We start from the raw sequence: 9196 nt of genomic DNA on the forward strand, positions 1-9196 counted from the left end.
ACCGGTTCTTAGAATTTAAATAAATAAGGCTGCATGAATGTCTCTATCTATTGTCTCTATCTATTGTCTCTATCTATTGCTTCTCTATCGAGTTTGCGTTTCCGCTGATGTTTTAATATGATACATGTGCCATTATTCCAAAATAATTCATCCTATCTTGAGCCAGTCTAAACCAATGAATAGTTTGAATACAGTTTAGAAAATATTTCTTGTGATCATCATTACCTAAGAAATCATTTGGTATAACCATTGTCTGTCCTGTGTTTCTGAAGAAGGATATCCCAAAATATTGCAGGTAGTTACCCAGCCTTTGCGTATCCCTGAAGTCTTACTGAGAGGAGGAAGGCAATACTTGAGTATAACAAACTCTCGATACTACTGGTTGCAAGTAAGATGACTGCACTCCCAGCAGACTTGCTAGTACAGGATTTGGTAATTCAATACAGAGCCTGGAACTTTGACAAAGTCTTAATAAAACATTGTAATCGATATATAAAGTACTCACGGTGAGCCAGGTCTCGATGTGTTACCTGTTGGGAAAGAAAACAAAATATAAAATGATTTTGGTGCAGTCCAACATACGCAAGGCTGAGACACCTCTGGTGGTGAGGAGGAAAATGCAAAAATGTGAAATGAAAAATTAAAGGGATAATGTCATGGGAAAAAAAAAATTCAATATGAATCAGTTAATAGTGCTGCTCCAGCAGAATTCTGCACTGAAATCAATTTCTCAAAAGAGAAAACAGATTTTTTTATATTCAATTTAGAAATTGACATGGGGCTATACATATTGTTAATTTCCCAGCTGCCCCAACTCATGTGACTTGTGCTCTAAAAAACTTCAATCACTCTTTACTGCTGTACTGCAAGTTGGAGTGATATCATCCCCCTCCCATTTCCCCCCCAGCAGCCAAACAAAAGAACAATGGGAAGGTAACCAGATAGCAGCTCCCTAACACAAGATAACAGCTGCCTGGTAGATCTAAGAACAGCACTCAATAGTGAAAACCCATGTTCCACTGAGACTCCTTCAGTTACATTGAGAAGGAAAAACAGCAGCCTGCCAGAAAGCATTTTTCTACTAAAGTGCAGGTACAAGTCACATGACCAGGGGCAGCTGGGAAATTGACAATATGTCTAGCCCCATGTCAGATTTCAAAATTGAATTAAAAAAATCTGTTTGCTCTTTTGAGAAATGGATTTCAGTGCAGAATTCTGATGGAGTATCACTATTAACTGATGCGTTTTGAAAAAAACATGTTTTCCAATGACAGAATCCCTTTAAATAAAGGAACAAGACAGAACTAATCAAAATTATGGGAAAAAAACCATAGATCAATAAAATATGTTTTGTGAATGGTCCAAGAAAAAGAGACCAAATTAAAACAAAAATATATTCATAGGGGGTTGTAATCGAAGGTACAACGTTTATAGCAGGTCTCGGAACCAACTAGCATTGGGATGTAATAGTCTGCTTAATGCGCTGAAATCCAGTTTTTTCAAAAGAGCAAACAGATTTTTTTTTATATATAATTTTGAAATCTGACATGAGTCTAGACATTATTGTCCGTTTCTCAGATGCCCCCAGTCAGGTGACTTGTGCCCTGATAAACTTCAGTCACTCTTTACTGCTGTACTGCAAGTTGTGGTGACATCACCCCCTCCCTTCTCCCCCAGCAGCCCATCAACCGAACAATGGGAAGGTAACCAGATAACAGCTCTTCGGTAGATATAAGAACAACACTCAATAGTAAAAATCCATGTCCCTCTGTGACAAATTCAGTTACATTGAGTAGGAGAAACAACAGCCTATCAGAAAGCAGTTCCATAGTGCAGCACTGGCTCTTTCTGACCTGAGATGCACCGACAAACCAATATTACAACTAAAAAAAATACACTTGTTGGTTCAGGAGTGAATTATTTGCAATGTCAACAGTGTAATTTAGAAATAAAAACTTCACCATAAAAATCATGATAGAATCCATTTAAAGGAGAACTAAAACCTAAAATAGACTATGGTAGAAATGCAGTGTTTTCTATACTGAAATTACTATACCAGCCTAGAGGTTCAGCAGCCCTATAACAATAATGATCCAGGCCTTCAAAGTTGCCCACAGCAGCTCCTGATCTTGGACCTTGTTAGGCATATTTTGTATGTCAGTGGCACGGCACACACTCATTTATCTCAAGTCACTGGAGCTATTAACAAGGCTGGGGCCATAAAAACCTCTTAGGAGAAGACCATATCTAGCCCTTGATCCTGTAGTGTCTAGTATCCTTTACTTCATTTGAAGCAACGTAGGGGGTTCTTCACAGTGAGGACAGTGAGGTTGTGGAATGCACTGCCGGGTGATGTTGTGATGCTGATTCAGTTAATGACTATAAGAATGGCTTGGATGATTTTTTGGACAGACATAATATCAAAGGCTATTCTGATACTAAACTCTATAGTTAGTATAGATATGGTTATATAGAATTTATGTGAAAGTAGGGAGGGGTGTGTGTATGGATGCTGGGTTTTCATTTGGAGGGTTTGAACTTGATGGACTTTGTCTTTTTTCAGCCCGATTTACCTATGTAACTATGTAACTATGTAACTATGTAACTATGTATAGTCATCAATGTACATAGAACATCGGATTATCAGATGGATAAGCATAGAAGCATATATAAATAGGGAAGAACTAACAAATATTAATCTGCATTTATAGCAGCAGTAGATGTGTTAGTAAAGTAGTAAAGTATTACTATAAATAGAAGAATTCACCCTGAAAAAGAACATCTATTTTTTTTGTTGTTACATACAGTATGTGTTCAGTCCCCATAAGAAAAAGTAGGGGTGATAAAAACATCCCATATAGTTCAGTCCTAAATTCTCTATTCCACACAGCAGCATTTGATTTGATTTATAGAGTAATATAAATTTGCCATCCAACTGGTTTATTCTTAGGAATATCAGGCTGACATTCGTATCTCAGTGACACCTGGAAAAGCGGCAGGATTTCTCAAGAAGTATGACATATAATAATATTTACATTAAAGAGCAACTCAAACAACCTTTTGAAACTCAGCCAGGGCTCATCTGAGCATTGCCTGTTCATTTCCTATAATGTCAAGTGTCCTTCGCTTATTATCAAATCAAGTGACTAGCAGTCATTGCTGGCCATCTTTTCACTACTACACACATATTATAAGCAGGAGAAGATAAATATAATGCAATATTTTCTATAATACTCTGCTTTAGTCTGGCTTCTTTTATTTTGGAGACCTCAATTAAAACAACAGTTTTGCAACACAGTTCATGTCTGGAAAAGTTAATAATAAAATCAAATCAAATGAATCCACTTCAGTGAAAGCCTCTCAGAGATAAAACTAGTCTCAGTTCCTTTTTAGTCTGTGGTCCCAACACTTAGGTGGGGGTCATCTTGAAAAACTTCACACTATGTCTATGAAGGTTTTTATTCACCCAGGTCATGGTATATCTAGTAGAAGTAAATCTAGAGCAACTGGACTTGCTGAGTAATGATTGAAATAATTACTCATCAAGTTCAGTTGCTCTAGATGTACTTTTACTAGATATACCATGACCTGGATGAATGAAGTCCAGTTGCTCTAGATTTACTTTTGCTAGATATACCATGACCTGGATGAATGAAGACCAGTTACTCTAGATTTACTTTTACTAGCTATACTATGACTTTGATGAATAAAGTGTGGTGGCTCTAGGTTTCATTTACTGGATATACCATGACCTGGATGAATGAAGTCCAGTTGCTCTAGATGTACTTTTACTGGATATACCATGACCTGGATGAATAAAGTGCGGTTGCTCTAGATTTCATTTACTGGATATACCATGACCTGGATGAATGAAGTCCAGTTGCTCTAGATTTACTTTTACTAGCTATACCATAACCTTGATGAATAAAGTGCGGTTGCTCTAGATTTACTTTTACTAGCTATACCATGACCTTGATGAATAAAGTGCAGTTACTCTAGATTTCATTTTACTGGATATACCATGACCTGGATGAATGAAGTCCAGTTGCTCTAGATTTACTTTTACTAGATATACCATGACCTGGATGAATGAAGTCCAGTTACTCTAGATTTACTTTTACTAGCTATACCATGACCTTGATGAATAAAGTAAGGTTGCTCTAGATTTCATTTTACTGGATATGCCATGACCTGGATGAATGAAGTCTAGTTGCTCTAGATTTACTTTTACTAGTGATACCATGACCTTGATAAATAAAGTGTGGTTGCTCTAGATTTAATTTTACTGGGTATACCATGACCTGGATGAATGAAGTCCAGTTGCTCTAGATTTACTTTTACTAGATATACCATGACCTGGATGAATGAAGTCCAGTTGCTCTAGATTTACTTTTACTAGCTATACCATGACCTTGATGAATAAAGTGCAGTTACTCTAGAGTTCATTTTACTGGATATACCATGACCTGGATAAATGAAGTCCAGTTGCTCTAGATTTACTTTTACTAGATATACCATGACCTGGATGAATGAAGTCCAGTTACTCTAGATTTACTTTTACTAGCTATACCATGACCTTGATGAATAAAGTATGGTTGCTCTAGATTTCATTTTACTGGGTATACCATGACCTGTATGAATGAAGTCCAGTTGCTCTAGATTTACTTTTACTAGATATACCATGACCTGGATGAATAAAGTGCGGTTGCTCTAGATTTACTTTTACTAGCTATACCATGACCTTGATGAATAAAGGGCAGTAACTCTAGATTTCATTTTACTGGATATACCATGACCTGGATGAATGAAGTCCAGTTGCTCTAGATTTACTTTTACTAGATATACCATGACCTGGATGAATGAAGTCCAGTTACTCTAGATTTACTTTTACTAGCTATACCATGACCTTGATGAATAAAGTATGGTTGCTCTAGATTTCATTTTACTGGATATGCCATGACCTGGATGAATGAAGTCTAGTTGCTCTAGATTTACTTTTACTAGTGATACCATGACCTTTATAAATAAAGTGTGGTTGCTCTAGATTTAATTTTACTGGGTATACCATGACCTGGATGAATGAAGTCCAGTTGCCCTAGATTTACTTTTACTAGATATACCATGACCTGGATGAATGAAGTCCAGTTGCTCTAGATTTACTTTTACTAGCTATACCATGACCTTGATGAATGAAGTCCAGTTGCTCTAGATTTACTTTTACTAGATATACCATGACCTGGATGAATGAAGTCCACTTACTCTAGATTTACTTTTACTAGCTTTACCATGACCTTGATGAATAAAGTGTGGTTGCTCTAGATTTCATTTTACTGGATATACCATGACCTGGATGAGTGAAGTCTAGTTGCTCTAGATTTACTTTTACTAGTGATACCATGACCTTGATAAATAAAGTGTGGTTGCTCTAGATTTAATTTTACTGGGTATACCATGACCTGGATGAATGAAGTCCAGTTGCTCTAGATTTACTTTTACTAGATATAACTCCACACTACTACTTCTAAGAGGGGTGCCAGGTACTGTCAGCATGTGGGTTTGTGGACACTTCTTCAAATACAAATTCAATATAAGATGCACGTATAATGTTACTGCACTTTTAATATGGTGCAGAAGTTCATACCATTAAAATCTTGTTATGATGAACTTTTGGAGAAAGGTTTTGATGTTGGCCAGATACTGTTTAAGGCAAGGGTTCCCAACCTTTTAACCCATGAGCAACATTTAGATGTAAAAGGAGTTGGGGAGCAACACAAGCATGAAAAATGTTCTTGGGGGTGCCATCTACTGTAAGTGCTGTGATTGGCCATTTGGTAGCCCCTATGTGGACTGACAGCCTACAGGAGTCTCTGTTTGGAAGCCAGAAATTAAAAAATCAGCTTTGAGACCTCTGGGAGCAACATCAAAGGAATTGGTGAGCAACTGGTTGAAGATGGGTTTAGGTGTTGCAGAGGGTGTCATAATACTGGGCCTGTATTTATCACACTTATTTATCAATGACATGCATTTCTTAGAGCCATTTCAGCTCTTGGGTCTTGAGCTGCTAAAACTCTGTGAGGGTAATGGCACCCTAAAGAGTAGAGTATGGCTTAGAGGGTCTTGTGTTAAATATAGACATCAAGGACTAACTGTACAGTAACTATCCCTTTTACTATTGAATTGCAGTTTGTGGTAGCTGACCAAGCAACATAAACACATAAATATTACCCCCTTACTGACTAAATAAAACATTAGTCATTGACAAGTGATCTGGAGTCTAGTTAACACTAGGGATGCACCGAATCCACTATTTTGGATTTGGCCAAACCCCCGAATCCTTCACAAAAGATTCGGCCGAATACCTAACAGAATCTGAACCCTAATATGCATATGCAAATTAGGGGTGGGAAGGGGAAAACATTTGTTACTTCCTTGTTTTCTGACAAACAGTCACACAATTTCTCCCCCGACCCTAATTTGCATATGCAAATTAGGATTCGGATTCGGTTCGGCTGGGCAGAAGGATTCGGCCGAATCCGAATCCTGCTGAAAAAGGCCGAATCCTGGATTCGGTGCATCCCTAATATTATCCTCTCAATAACCGAAATAGAGCCATTTGTAATGACCAACGAAACCTAGATATGTCAGATATAGTGAATTCATTATAAATACCAATGCTCCATCAATACGGGCAAATCGTTAAACATCAGCGCTGATGCACGACTGTTGTATGGAATTTAACTTTTAGATCCAGCTTTAGCTATTCTTCTCAATGTTGCTAATCATTCTATGATATAGTGGCGATTATCTATCAGATAATATTGTGACATGCGGTCAATGTATTTGCAAACACACGGCTTATTAATACTGGCACTCTCCATTTGTAATATTGACTAGTCTGGCAAACATTTAATCTATATACTTAATTGTCTCTCCATGGGTTCCCTTATTCATCACATATGTAACTGTTCCTTCGGATGCCTGAAATCATCTATTAAAAAGAAGTCGCCTATGCTCACAGGTGTGTATTTTATTTTACACCAACCCTATAAAATGTTATATGTGCCCTTTTTTACAACAAACTCAGAAAACCCATAGAAGTCAAAGGAAAAAGTTCAGATAGTAGGAATGTAAGAAGATCCAGTTTGTGATAAACTTTCATATCATGATGGAAGCCTATGCAGACTCATCAAAAGAGGACCATGTTGACAATCTTTATTGACCTACTAAACTCGATTTTGTTAAAAATTGTGAATGTATTATAAATACCAATTTAGTTTAACTTTTGGACCCAGCTTTAGCTAATCTTCTTCTAGAAGTCAGAGAAAAACGTTTAAACAGAAGGAACATTCTGATGTGAGAAGATCTAGTACAGGTCTGGAGCCTGTTATCCAGAACGCCTGGGACCTGGGGTATTCAAGATAATGGATCTTTCCATAATTTGGATCTTCATACCTTAAGTCTACTAGAAAATCATGTAAACATTAAAGAACCCCACTAATTTTGCTTCCAATAAGGATTACATTTATCTTAGTGGGATCAAGTGCAAGCTACTGTTTTATTATTACAGACAAAAAGGAAATAATTGAAAAAAATATATTATTTTGATAACATTGAGTCTATGGGAGACAGCCTTTCTGCAATTCAGAGCTTTCTGGTTAACGGGTTTCAGTATATCGGATCCCATACCTGTATAGGGAAAACTCATGATCATGATGGGAGCCTATGCAGATCCATCAAGAGTGGACCACTTTGACAAGCTACTAAACGTAGATTCAAGGTTTCAAGGTTTGCCCACTAGGTGGTAGAATTTAAAACTATAAAGGGGTATAGTCCCACATGCTCAGGGTCTTTCCTGGGACCTCACCTCGTTGGGAGGTGTTACAGGCTCAGGTTTGATGAAAGTTAAATAGAGTTATATAGTACTAGAAAGTTTTGTCATAGTTGCTCTAGGAGCAAGAGGAAGTCTCAGGGAAGATAGTGAGCAGCTTCCACTCCAGCGAGGAGAAATAGTGGGATTAGGACCCCGTGGTGGGTCCACCACTAGTGCAGGGATTTCAGTGGGTGACTTGAGGACCAGGTAGGGTGCCAAGATACAAGACCCCAAGCTGAGAATCCCTATGCACAAAGCTCTACTCAATGGGAGTCTTGTTTATTTCACTTCTGGCAGGGATTCTGCTAATATTACACTGCATTACATCAAAGTCCGGAGTAGCCCAAAGTTGTATCTCGGTTGACTTCGGAAAACGAATTGCCACGTGTGATTAGCACTGGTGATTTTCATTTTAGCCAGCGCAGAGTGAGGGAAGGCGTTCGGGAAGAGTTGTCGCCGCAAAGTCGAGGCGACTACATCTCCCCAAATCGCCCAGTGTGTCCTTACCCTTAGCTGAACTTCTCTAAAAACAAATCACAAGTAAGCCACCCAATCTATTCAGAATCTTGAACAGTCAAGGGACTAGCCAAAGAAAGGCTGCTAAATTGTATACAGCCTTAAATATAAAACAAAGACTTTGTATGTAAATTGTTGAGCAAATAAGAGATAAAGGTGTAATTTTCATACAACAAGTAATTCAGTAGAGTTCGGGTGGGAGGCATATTTCAGAGGAAGCCGGATTATTGAACAAGGAGCCATGCCCCGGGGCTCTCTTTTGGAAAGCTCAGAAGTAATATCAGAAAGGTGCTATTATACTGACAGCGAATAGGAGGTTTATAACTCATTTTAAAATTGTTAAATGTGGCAACTTTAGCTAAAGGACAGCTTATAACAGTATGAGTGAAAATACGAAATCAGTGATGCATCACATAAGTTTCTGCTGCGTCCTGTTTGTTCAATCCTGATTAGTGATATAAGATCCTGTAAATCAAAGGAAAGGCCTTTTTTTTCAAGATGATATGAAAGGAAGAGCGCATATAAATACAGTTCATGAAGGTACTATGCTCTTGTTCATCCACACATTGCTAATTCTTCCTTTCTAACTCTTCTGAGGAATGGAACACAATGGTGCTCATTTACACTGGGGAACCCTGAAGCTTCAGGGTTAGAGTGATCAAATAACTTGCTTTTGAGCACTCTGTCCTCTGTCCTGAGCCACCTCAAGCAGGACATCAATTCTTTTGGGGCTGGTCCATAAAAAAATTATAAAAATCTTACTATTCATAGTGAAACAGAGGGACCTGAAGGGCCCAGTAACAATTGCTG

This window comes from Xenopus laevis, chromosome 3L (genome assembly GCF_017654675.1).
Source record: "Xenopus laevis strain J_2021 chromosome 3L, Xenopus_laevis_v10.1, whole genome shotgun sequence".
Classification (NCBI taxonomy): Eukaryota; Metazoa; Chordata; class Amphibia; order Anura; family Pipidae; genus Xenopus; species Xenopus laevis.